We start from the raw sequence: 215 nt of genomic DNA, 5'->3' as shown, positions 1-215 counted from the left end.
ATTTCCTCCTATCCAGAAAGATGAGTCTGCAGATTTTCATGTGGTTATTTTCTATTGCTCTATTCCCTCTAACGGACGTATTGATAAAAACAGAGAAACACGGAAATCTACGGCACATTATAGGGTCTTTAGCCCAGAGTGTTGTACCGATCATACAAACTGCTGTAAAAACTGCTGAGAATTTCCCTGCCGCAAGGCTCTCTATTTTCCAAGCT

This window comes from Mobula hypostoma, unplaced genomic scaffold (assembly GCF_963921235.1).
Source record: "Mobula hypostoma unplaced genomic scaffold, sMobHyp1.1 scaffold_115, whole genome shotgun sequence".
In the NCBI taxonomy this organism is placed as follows: Eukaryota; Metazoa; Chordata; class Chondrichthyes; order Myliobatiformes; family Myliobatidae; genus Mobula; species Mobula hypostoma.
Note: the sequence above shows the minus strand (reverse complement) of the source record.